Source organism: Triticum urartu, chromosome 5A, assembly GCF_056163025.1.
Source record: "Triticum urartu cultivar PI428250 chromosome 5A, HENAU_Tu73, whole genome shotgun sequence".
Lineage (NCBI taxonomy): Eukaryota > Viridiplantae > Streptophyta > Magnoliopsida > Poales > Poaceae > Triticum > Triticum urartu.
In genome coordinates this window covers 71,364,837-71,376,414 of record NC_141877.1, presented here as the reverse complement: position 1 = coordinate 71,376,414, position 11,578 = coordinate 71,364,837, and the positions used below count along the sequence as shown (strand labels likewise).

Sequence of the window (11,578 nt, the reverse complement as noted above, 5' to 3'; positions counted from 1 at the left end):
TTCCTTCCCTTCTTCCTCCCTTCCTTCTTCTCCTACTCCTACTTGTGGCTGGCCCTCCTTTATATACGGGGGAGGGGGCACCCCATGGACACATAAGTTGATCTTTAGCCGTGTGCGGTGCCCCCCTCCACAGTTTTCCACCTCGGTCATATTGTCGTAGTGCTTAGGCAAAGCCCTGCGTCGGTAACTTCATCATCACCGTCAACAAGCCAGGGGTAAGATGTCGGATACGATCATACCAGCACTAAAGCACCGGATCCCATCAGAACATCGAAGCTAAGCATGCTTGGGCGAGAGTAGTACTAGGATGGGTGACCTCCTGGGAAGTCCTCGTGTTGCATTCCCTTTTTAATTATTATTTTGCGCATCGTGAGAAACAAAACGCACGTGTGCAATATATATATATATATATATATATATATATATATATTAACCCGTTAACTTATTTTTGATGTTTGCGATATGTTTTAGCTCGCAGCTCATTACTCACGCGTCTAGGGGGAGTTGGGGCGCGAAAAGCGCGTTATGAAAGGGGTGTAAAATACGTGTTGCTGCGGTATAGAGGGAGGGGTGGAAGTCATGGTAAACTCGTCTCCGTAGTTGAGCGAGAGAGTAAGTAGTATAGGGCATTATCCATTATTAGGCAATGGTTGTAATGGTAGTAAGAATGTACAGTCGTCTTTGTAGTGGACCTGGGAGTGGAAAGCATAAGGGATGAAGCCGGGGGTAACATGTCAGATGCGATCATACTAGCACTAAAGCGCCGGATCCCATGAAAACTCCAAAGTTAAGCGTGCTTGGGCGAGAGTAGTACTAGGATGGATGACCTCCTGGGAAGTCCTCATGTTGCATTCCCTTTTTAATTATTATTTTGCGCCTTGTGAGAAACGGAACGCACGTGCGCGATATATATTAACCCCGTTATCTTATTTTTGATGTTTGCGATATGTTTTAGCTCGCATCTCATTACTCACGTGTCTAGGGGGAGTTGGGGCGCGAAAAGCGCTTTCTGAATGGGGTGTAAAATACGTGTTGCTGCGGTAGAGAGGGAGGGGTGGAAATCGTGGTAAACTCATCTCCGTAGTTGAGCGATAGAGTAAGTAGTATAGGGCATTATCCATTATTAGGCAACGGTTGTAATGGTAGTAAGAGTGTACAGATGTCTTTGTAGCGGACCTGGGAGTGGGAAGCATAAGGGATGAAGCCGGGGGTAACATGTCGGATGCGATCATACCAGCACTATAGCACTGGATCCCATTAGAACTCCGAAGTTAAGCGTGCTTGGGCGAGAGTAGTATTCGGATGGGTGACCTCCTGGGAAGTCCTCGTGTTGCATTCCCTTTTCAATTATTATTTTGTGCCCCGTGAGAAATAGAACGCATGTGGGCGATATATATTAACCCCGTTATCTTATTTTTGACGTTTGCAATATGTTTTAGCTCGCATCTCATCACTACTAGGAAAAAAGGGCTATAGATAATATGGACACTAATGGCGCACCAGACATGTGGTGTGCCACTACTATATAGAAGTGGCGCACCATGTGTTGGTGCGCCATTAGTGTGATAGACACTAATGGCGCACCACGCCCATGGTGCGCCACTACTAACATATTTTTTTCTTCCAAAAATACTAATCGCGCACCAGGGCACAGTGCGCCATTACTAGTTTTCACTAGCAATGGCACACCACTCACCCCGTGCGCCACTTCTATCATTTTTTTGAAAAACTACTAATGGCGCACCACCAGCTGGTGCGGCACTAGTAACCATGGTGTGCCATTACTAATGGCGCATTTGTAGGTGGTGCGCCATTAGTAACCTGAGACCAGCTATATATTTTGGACAGCCACCTACACACTCACTTTCCCCACTTCATTCTCTCCACCTCCTCCTCCAAGCTTGTCTCGGGTGCCTCCTCCTCCCCACCTCATTTGCACCATAGATTCATCCAAATTAAGTGGTTAAATTACCTTTTTTTGATAGGTAAGTAAGGGGAAAGCTTTCTTTATGTTGTAGATCTACTTTTTCCTCCCTCCAACAACGTGCACAAGCACTTTTTATGGCCTAGCTAGATCTATGTATGTTTGTGGTGTTGCATATATGTTTGTGTTTGCGGGTACCGGTATTTGAAATGTGATCGTTGCCAATATTTTGCCAGAATGTTGATTCATTTCCGTTTCGGCGAGAATTTTGGCACTATGCATTCTTTTTGGTCCTATTTGTAGGGAAAGTCATGCCAAATTTTTTCTTGGTTCTAAAATATCGTTTTGCTCTACCCCGCAGGAGACCATGGTCCGTACGATGACCGAAGGCATCATGAATAGGTTTTTGAGCTCCGCAAAGGCCGAGATGCTTCAAAAGAACGAGACGGAGATAAGATGTTTGTGTCGAAGATGCAAGCTGAAGAGCCTTATTGCGGACCCGGATTCTAGGCAGGTGCGGGACCACCTGCTCTTGCGTGGTTTCATGGATGACTATGAAGTCATCCATGGGGGCCGGGCAAGAAATGAGGAAGGGCAGCAAGACAACAACCGCGGCGAGGGCGGGCGAGAAGACGAAGAATCTCTAGGACATGATCACAACGGTGATGTTGTACACAGTCACCATGTAGAAGATGCCGGACATGATGATGAGGAAGATCAAGACGAAGGGCATGATCATGAAGATGAAGATGCCGGAGCAGACGATGATGGACCATCAATGGGCTGGGTGCAGGACCCTCATATTCAAGAGCTGCTTCTCAAGCAGACGGATAACGCAAGAGCTGTCGCCTGGGAGAAAGCCAAGCTAGATCAATTGGAGATAGATGCGGTTACTCCATTGTATGAAGGATGCAGGCCCGAGGATACCCGCCTGAAAGTAATGCTCATGGCTTTGGAGATGAAGGTAAAACACAAAATGACCGACGCATGCTTCGACGAGAACATGTCATTTAGGCACGAACGTCTTACCAAGGGGAACAAGTGCCCGACTAGTTTCGAGGAGGCGAAGAAAATCGTGTGTCCTCTGGATTTACCGCACGTGAAATACCATGTGTGCATGAACAATTGCATCATTTATCGGGACGAGCATGCGGAGTCTACCATATGTCTGGTGTGCGGCGTCACTCGATACAAGAAGAGGAAGAAAGCTCCTCGAAAAGTGGTGTGGTACTTTCCGATCACTCCTCGTCTGCAGCGGTATTTCGCGGACCTTAAGGTAGAAAAGCTCCTGCATTGGCACGCAGATAGGGAGGATAAGAAGCGAGAAGATGACGCAAATGATCCGAAGATAAATAAAAAAGACAAGATGCTGAGTCACCCTAAGGATGGGAGCCAGTGGCAAGCGTTGATCTTCGAACACCCAGAATTTGGGAATGATCCAAGGAACATCGTGCTGGGCACAAGCACCGATGGAGTCAATCTGTTTGGCATCCAGAGAAGCACACATAGCACCTGGCCTGTGTTTGTGTGGATGTACAACTTCCCCCCTGGTTGTGCATGAAGAGGAAGTACATTCACATGAGTATGCTAATTGAAGGGCCGAAACAGCCAGGGAACGACATTAATCTGTATCTGGGGCTGCTAAAAGAGGAGCTAGACACGCTGTGGAAAACGCTATCCAATACGTGGGACGCCGCAGAGAAAGAATATTTCCCTATGAGAGCCGCACTGCTCACGACGGTGCAGGACTATCTCGGTTACAGATATGTCGCGGGGCAGGTGGTCCACGGATTTTCTGGATGCGTCAGGCGCGTGGATGACACAACGTATCGCCAGCTAGATAGAGATCCTGGGTCTTCGAAACCGTGTTCATGGGACATCGAAGGTGGCTTCGCGACGATGACTCGTGGAGAAAATGCAAGGATCTGTTCGATGGTGAAACCTAACCCCGAAGACGCCCGCGTACGAGGAGCGGCGAGGAAATAGACGAGTTGTTGAAAAATTGGAAAGATTGCCCACTGCCGGGAAAGAAGCAAAAGGCGCCAGAGCCGGGAAAGAAGCGAAAGGCGCCAGAGCCACTGCTGAAGATATGGAAAACGAGGTCTGTTTTCTGGGACTTGCTGTACTGGAAGATCCACCGTGTGCCTCATAGCCTTGATGTCATGCATATCACGAAGAACGTGTGCGAGAGCCTGCTTGGTACCCTGCTCAACATGCCAGAGAGGACCAAAGATGGGCCGAAAGCAAGGGCAGACTTGAAATCAATGGGCATCAGGGAGAAGCTTCACGCTAATGATGATGATGATGATGATGAGCCGAAGCAGGACACGGAAAGTCGTCGCAAAGGCAAAAAGGCCAAGAACACTGGAAATGACTTCCCTCCCGCGTGCTTCACTCTAAGTCAGGAGGAGATCAATCAGTTTTTCACCTGCCTCATAGGAGTAAAACTTCCTTATGGTTATGCAGGGAAGATAATTAGTAGATACCTAGACTCAGCGAAGCAGAAGTTCAGCACGATGAAGTCTCACGACTGTCACGTGCTGATGATGCAGATACTTCCAGTTGCAATCTGTGGGATTCATGGACGCGCATGTCCGTGAAATGCTATTTGGTCTATGCAACTTTTTTGACGTCATCTCTCCGAAGTCGGTTGTCGTGAGGCAACTCAGAAGGTTACAGGAAGAGATCGTGGTGATACTATGTGAGCTTGAGATGTACTTCCCGCCCGCATTCTTCGACGTTATGGTGCATCTGCTGGTCCATATCGTGGAGGATATCATCCAACTCGGGCCGACGTTCCAGCACAACATGATGCCGTTCGAAAGGATGAATGGTGTAATCAAAGGATATGTTCACAACATCTCACGTCTACAGGGAAGCATAGCCAGGGGCTTTCTGACCGAAGATTTCATCTCCTACTGCACGAATTATCTAGGCATCGAGAACCCCGTTGTTCTTCCCGTCAACAGGCACCTCGGCAGGCTCGCTGGATTGGGTCACCGTGAGGGTCGCCGCGAAATGCATGTCGGCTTCGAGGGTCGACTCGCCGACTTTGAAAGAGCAAACCTAGTCGCGCTACAACACATAGACATGGTCGATCCTTGGGTGGTAGAGCACAAAACCTTTATTGAGAAGACATACAATGACCGAGGCCAACAGAGGATGGACAGAGATATAATCAAAGAGAACAACTCATGTTTCATGTGTTGGTTCAAGCAGAAGCTTCTGTCGTACCCTTTACATGAGGATTCTTCCGCGGAAGAACAACTCATATTCGCCTTGTCACAGGGTGCCGAGCACAACCTGATGACGTATGAGGCGTACGATATCAAGGGCTACACATTCTACACCGAGGGAAAGGACATGAAGAGCGATGGTTATCAGAACTCTGGGGTAACAATGGAATCCTACACCAGTAACGACAAGGACAGATACTACGGAAGGATCGAGGGGATCTGGGAGCTAAGCTACGCTGGAGAGAAGGTCCCGATGTTCTGTGTCAGATGGGCCAAGAGCGTCATAAAAGAAGACCGGTATTTCACCACCATGGTTATACCCGAAGCCAAATCCAAGACCGCGGGCGCAAACGTCACCACGAAAAATGAGCCATGGTACTGGCTTCCCAAGTGGACCAATGCTTCTTCATTATCGACCCGTCAAAGCCCAGTCGTGTTGTCGTGAGGAGAGGCACAAGAAAGATCATCGGAATGGATGGAGTCGCCAATGAGCAAGACTTCGACAAGTATGGCGACCCGAAGATGGAACATAACGACGACGGTGAAGTACCAGCATAGACCACAAGAAGAAGCAGGACCACCCTACCTAAAGGACGTCTGTTCAAGAGAAGAACTCCATTTACAAAAAATAAGGGCAAGAAGATTGTGAGCAGATAGCTAGCTAAGATCGATTGTATTTAAATTGTAGCCTTCATTTCTCGATTGTATTTCGACATATTGAAATGATATTTCTTCTGTTCAAGTGTCCTCATGAATATTTATTTATGTTAATTATGGTATTGAATTTCTAATTCACAAAAAGTATTGAATTTGTTAATATTTTTTGAACTCATGAATATTTTAAATTTAATTCATGGGCACTTTTTGAATTCATGAATATTTTTTCAAATTTGATGATATTTTTTCATATTCAATATGAAAAAATATTGAATATTCATGAGGACACTCGATCTCGACCCCCCTCCATCTCTATCGCTATCCCCCCTCGCCAGATCCCCCTCGCCGCCGAGCACCCCCCGCACCCTCCCCCGCTCCACCGCCGCCGCCGACCCCCCGCACCCTCCCCCGCTCCGCTGCCGACCCCCCGCACCTTCCCCCGCTCCACCGCCGCCAACGATCCCCCGCACCCTCCCCTGTCTCCTCGCTCGGTTCCCCCCAACGGAATCGGCCGAGCGCACCACCCAGCCCCTCCCCCCCCTCGAGCGAGACCTAGGGTTCAAGACGCCGATGTCGGCCCTCCGCTAGGCAACAAAAATCCTAAAAAAATTACTAATGGCGCACCGCTAGGGGGTGCGCCATTGCTGTCCAAAAAAAGATTACTAATGGCGCACCTCTAGGGGATGCGCCATTGCTATCCAAAAAAAGATTACTAATGGCGCACCGCCAGGAGGTGCGCCATTGCTATAAAAAAATACTAATCGCGCACCGCTAGGTGGTGCGCCATTGCTAACCCTCCCCCCCACTAAAATCCCCAGTCCCCTTTCTATCTTCCCCAATCGATCACATCTCACCCTCCCAGTGCCCCGACCCGTACTGCGCCGCCGCTGCCCCCGCGCCCCCGTCGCCTCCCCCGCACCCGACGACCCCCGCGCCCGCTCCGCCGCCGGAGCACTAGGAGGAGTAGGCCCGCCGGAGCATGTCTTCTTCCTCCGACCGACCCCATCTCACCGTCGCCACCGCCTTCTGTTTCACCGAGCGGCTTCGCCTCCGCCGTCCGTAACCCGTGTAAACTCGCCACTGTCCGTCACTACCCGGCCCCTGCGCAGGTGCCCCTCCCCTCTCCACTTCCCCTTCCTTCGCCCCATGCCTGATTGAGCCGACGCGCCAAGTACTAGGTAAGTTCTGAATTTTGGGGCGGTAGTGTGTGTAAGCGAGTGAGAGTGTTATGCATCGGCATCTGATGCTTCCTGGTTAGACTTGGGAGTTTGCATTTGCTAACATTTCTATATATGCAAAGTTGCCTTCTGTTCTTGTTTGCATTATCTAACGCAATACACAGTCATGGATTGTCTAAGGTGAATATTTTAAGTACAACTTGCTGCAAAACCTGGAGTGCATTGGCATGTTCCTTTCTTTATGCCATTCATGTAGTCTGTTTGCTAGGCACTTACAAGGGCGCAATTAGTCAACCTTAAAACTCAACTGAATTGTATCGGTTTGTCTAGTTCTGAAGGGAGTGGTGTTTTTATTTAGTTGTTCGAGCCTTCTTTTTTGTTTGCTTAAGTAGTTGTAACTCTCAATATTGGTCGTCCTACTTGGTCTCCAGCCACATTACCGTCCTCTTATTATACATAAGCTTGACAGTGGCTATTATGCCCATGTGTTGTGATGTTGTGAGGAAGAGGAAGGTGATTTGATTTTTATTTACTATCCTTGTAATATGATCCTGCTTTGCTTGAAAAACCAGTCCATGACAGATAGAAGCAATGACATGAGCTACTTCAGTGACCAGTTACACTTGCCTATACTTATCATAGTTTTGGTTTCTGAATATGCATCTATGTGCCTGACAAGACTCCTCTAGTACACATAGTACCGTTTTACTAGCAAGTTTTGGGAATTGTCTTTATTTATTTATTGCAGAAGCTTTTGATTTTTGAGCATGTGTTTCTCCCAGGGTTGTTGTTCTTGCTGCATATGGCCAGCCAATAGCATGATTTAGCTTGTATACGGAGTGCTTTAACTAAAAATTGGATATATTCGTAGTGACTTGGTATACTTGTGTTCAGTTCCCAAATATTAGGCGGTTGGTGCCTTGATGGACTAGTTATATGAAACTGTTTGTTATTTTTTCCGCATCTCTCATGTTGATACTGTAGGAGTAAAATCCATGCCCTGTTAACAATGTATTACAAGAATTGTTTTCTTTTGTGTGTTTCCCTGAAATATTGTGTTATAATAGAACTGTTCCTGGATGTGGTCATGGCAGATAAATTTGTCATCAGTTTGTAGGTTGTCGAATCATCAACTCGTAGTTGAATTGATTAGAGTTGGGTGAATGTAACTAGACTTATACTCTCAGATTTTGTCATAGTTGATGGTGTGAGGACCTATAATGTGATAAAGTATATACATTGTTGCAACGCCTATATAATGTGATAAAGTATATACATTGTCATCTAAGTTGAGCTGATTTTGATTTCCGTATGTTATGGGGGCACAACAGATATTGCTATATGTTCATTCTTGAGGGTACAGACTTGCTAAACTATTGATGATTTTTTGTTGGGTGACCTATTAGATCTGGAATGGAAGCTCACATAAGTTGAGCTGATTTTTGTCCATATGAAAGTAGAGGACCATATGGTCTATGGCCTTTTCATCCATATGAAAGTAGAGGCACATTGTGGTGCTAGTTTGCTGGGTTTTGTCTCCGACCATCGTGTCGTGATGATTTTGCAGGTACCCCGAGAGGCCCTTGAGTTTGCCGGAAGGTCGATTAACTTCCATTCCAACAAATTCGGGTACTGCATATGTCCTATTTTCAGCAAAGGTCATGCTGAAATTTTCGGTGAATTTTAGCATGACTTTGCTAAAAATAGGAGATATGGGGTACTTGCGACTAATGCATGGGCCGGGGTATCTTTGTACTTAATTAAGTAGGATCAACTGCCCCTTTATTCTTGCTGCATTAAACCATAGCTGGCAATAGAGCCAAGTGATTAGGCCCAACTTAGAATTCTCCTTCCCTTTTCTTGGTAGGGTATATTATTAGAAGATACCCATATATATCAGTCAACCTAGGGTGCCCCGGCATCGATAAACCCTAAATGATAAAAGCTTAGCTTTTAGGATGCCTCGGGTCGACAAACCATAAAATTATAAAACCTTGGTTTTTAGGGTGCCTCGGCATCGACAAACCCTAAGTGATAAAAGCTTAGCTTTTAGGATGCCTCGGTGTCGACAAACCCTAAATGATGAGACCATGATCTTGTTCCTTGACAATAACCAATTTTTTGACCAAATTTTTTTCCTATTTAAAGAGAAACATAGCCTACAACGATGAGGCCAGCGGTTTGGGCAAGCAACTCTAGGAGCTGTCCCAGGAGATGGAGGAAGAACCTCACCGCTATGAGGACGCCGCGGAAGACACCGATCCTGACTACACAACACCTAGTGGCGTCGGGGATGACACCACTGATGGTGCCGCCGAGGATGCCACCATTGATGATGGCAGCGCACGCACAGATGACAACCAACCGAAGAGGCAATGGAAGGACCGGCGCCCGAACGTGCTTGGCACCGTCAAGGAGGAATTTATTGAAGTGAACTCCGACGGGCATCCAACGGAGCCCAAAGAATTAGTCAAGGGGTACTCGGCTCAGCTCAGGTGCATTCTCCAAAGCACCGTCTCGATCAACACCGAGAACCTAAGGCATAAGGACTGAGGGAATTTGCGTAGCCTCCTCTTCATGAAGCTGCACGAACGATACAAGTTCCCCGCTGACTTTGCAAACACACGCCTCTTAGGGAATAAAGTGAATGGTGCCGCCCTCACGAGGATGAGCACGGCCCTGTCTACTTGGAGAAGCGGTGAAGAGAATGATTGACAAAGGTGATAGTTATGAGAAGATCAAGACAAAAAATCCTTCGATCAGCGAAGATGACTACAAGGAGTTCAAGATCAAGTGCGAGAGCAGCGCGACCGTGGAATCAAGTTACTGGGGGAAAGAAATTGGGATTTGAACTTAGGGGTCCACCAACTCGGTCCCGGCGGTTACAGAGTGGCGGAGCCTATATGGGACAAGGAGGACACGGAGCGTGTCGAGCAAGGCCTACCGCCCAGCTTCGAGAAATACCGTGACAAGCAGGCTAGGAACTATGTCAGGGCCCGGTACAAGGAGGACCCGGTAACAAAGGAGCTTACCACGGATCCGAAGACCAGGGCGCTTGAGCGTGTTCTGGTAAGGAATACACCCCCGCGTAATTAGCTCCATATGGTTGCATTCTAATTAATGAAGCCAAATTTCTAAATGGTTCACATTCCTTCCGCAGGAGACTGAAAGCAGTAGCGCGGGGTCGTCTCAAAGCTCCCCTTGGGATAGCACTCTAAATAGGGCGTTGAAAGTAATGAAAAAGAAGGATAAGCTCAGTAAGCTGTCGTCAGCTGGTCGTGTGGCCAGCAAAGGCTTCTCCACAAAATGGTCTTCATACTATAACGCTGGTGGGCGAAAGGAGAGAAAGACCAGCTCGGAAAGCCAGTCGTGCAAGGTTCAAGAACTCAAGGCACAAGTGGCGCGGATTCCGGAGATTGTCCAAGAGCAAGTGCAACAACAACTGGGAACGACGCTCACCGCCATTGTGCCTACCTTAATTCAGGGGCTGACGACGTGGATTGCGGGCGGCCAACAGGGGCCGCCCCCGGTTCCTAGCTTCACGGCCAGCAACTCACACAACGCGCAGGTGGCGCCATTCCATTAGTGTCTCCGACGGAGGCGGTATTGGTGTCTCCGACGCCAGCACGGGCATTGGAGCTTATTGCACCCGGGTGTACGCCGGACGGCACCTCGGCAGCAAGCGGCCCCTCCTTCAGTTGCATGCCCGCCGTTGGCAGTGCCTCGACATTAGCCGAGCTCGACGCCATCACGGTAACTAAGCCTCTCGGCCGATGATTTCATCTCCTTGCCTTTGACTGGGCATCCCTGATGCCCTACATGTTTTCACAGGGCGCCGCCGACATTCCATGCACTCTCCTACACTTCGTGGGCGGCGAGTTGATCGATGTCGCCAACGGCAGAATCGTTCAACCAGGCAACCCCATGTTCCACGGTAATCCGATGCCACCCACCATGTATAGGGTTGAACTCGTTCGGGTGCTGCCAGGCTGCGATGAGTTGTTACATCCGATTCGACCCGCTGGGGCCGACGAAGATGATGTGATGACCCTCAGCGCCTGCGTAAGCTGGCCCCTGCTTTGGCTGAAGAGCCAGATTCGTTTGGGGACGGGGGACACCACCCCACAGATAATACCGCCAGTCGTGCCGGCGCCAAGCCATGGCAAGACCGCCACAACGCTACGGGACATGCCGGACATCCCTATGGCACAAGATCCGAACATGCATATGGCACATGATCCAGACGAAGACGACAACGATGATGGTACATTTACCAACGTCGATAAGTACTTTGCCGAACATGGGTACGATGACGAATTCTTCGGGCCTCCTTCTCAAGAATCCAACCCTGAAAAAGACGACAGCGATCTAGCTGGTACCGCGGAGAAACCCAATTGCAACAGGCGTCGTCTGGAGTTCAGTTCTCAGGAGACGCCTCCAGCGGTCGCCTTCACCGAGCCTCAGATAGCTGAGGTGCGAAATATTATCAGCCCCAACACACTCAAGAAGGCGGTCTGTGAGCAGAACTCGATCCCATTACAACAGAAGAAGAAGGGACGGAAAAGAAAGAGTAACAAGGGTGC

General features: G+C 48.5%; 1 non-coding gene and 2 pseudogenes across 1 annotated transcript; all 3 read left to right on the top strand.

Annotated features, from left to right (window-relative positions):
- The first annotated feature begins 225 nt into the window (after nt 1-225).
- On the top strand, nt 226-344 carry LOC125511935 (5S ribosomal RNA; annotated as a pseudogene).
- A 392-nt stretch (nt 345-736) lies between these two features.
- LOC125511712 (5S ribosomal RNA) lies at nt 737-855 on the top strand (annotated as a pseudogene).
- Nucleotides 856-1,220: 365 nt separating this feature from the next.
- LOC125511809 (5S ribosomal RNA) lies at nt 1,221-1,339 on the top strand. The gene has a single exon (XR_007285126.1). It is a non-coding gene; the product is annotated as a 5S ribosomal RNA (ribosomal RNA).
- Nucleotides 1,340-11,578: the final 10,239 nt, after the last annotated feature.